We start from the raw sequence: 747 nt of genomic DNA, 5'->3' as shown, positions 1-747 counted from the left end.
AGACTAGAGTGTAGAAACAACTGGATATCCATATGCAAAAGAATAAAGTTGAGCTGAAACCAGTTTGGCTAAGTGGATAGAGCGTCAGCCTGTGGACTGAAGGGTCCCATATTCAGTTCTGGTCAAGGGCTTGTACCTTGGTGGTGGGCACATCCCCAGTGGGGAATGTGCAGGAGGCAGCTGATCGATGTTTTTCTCTCATCGATGTTTCTAGCTCTCTATCCCTCTCCCTTCCTCTCTGTAAAAAATCAATAAAATATATATTTTTTAAAAGTTGAACCCCTACTGACACCATATAAACAATTTAATTCAAAATGTATCATAGATCTAAATGTAAGAGCTAAAAACATAAAACTCTTAGAAGAAAGCATTGGAGTAAATCTTCCTGACATTGGATTAGGCAATAGTTTCTTAGATATGACACCAAAAGAACAAGCAACAATAGAAAAAATAGATAAATTGGGCTCTGTAAACATTGAAAACTTTTGTGTTTCAAAGGACATTGGGGCAATAAAACATTCTGGAGTTAAAGTGTGATGATGGTTGCACAACTCTGTGACTATACTAAAAACTACTGACTTGTATACTTAAAAGAGTGAATTTTATGGTCTGTGAATTATATATCAATAAAGCTGTTATCAATATATATAAAAGCCTAAGTGACCGTTACAACCGAAACAACTTGAATGACTGGCCAGCCAGTCATTGTGATGCGCACTGACCACCAAGGGGCAGATGATCAACACA

This window comes from Pipistrellus kuhlii, unplaced genomic scaffold (genome assembly GCF_014108245.1).
Source record: "Pipistrellus kuhlii isolate mPipKuh1 unplaced genomic scaffold, mPipKuh1.p scaffold_m20_p_2, whole genome shotgun sequence".
NCBI lineage: Eukaryota > Metazoa > Chordata > Mammalia > Chiroptera > Vespertilionidae > Pipistrellus > Pipistrellus kuhlii.
The sequence above is the reverse complement of the archived record's forward strand: the minus strand, read 5'-3'. Positions refer to the sequence as shown.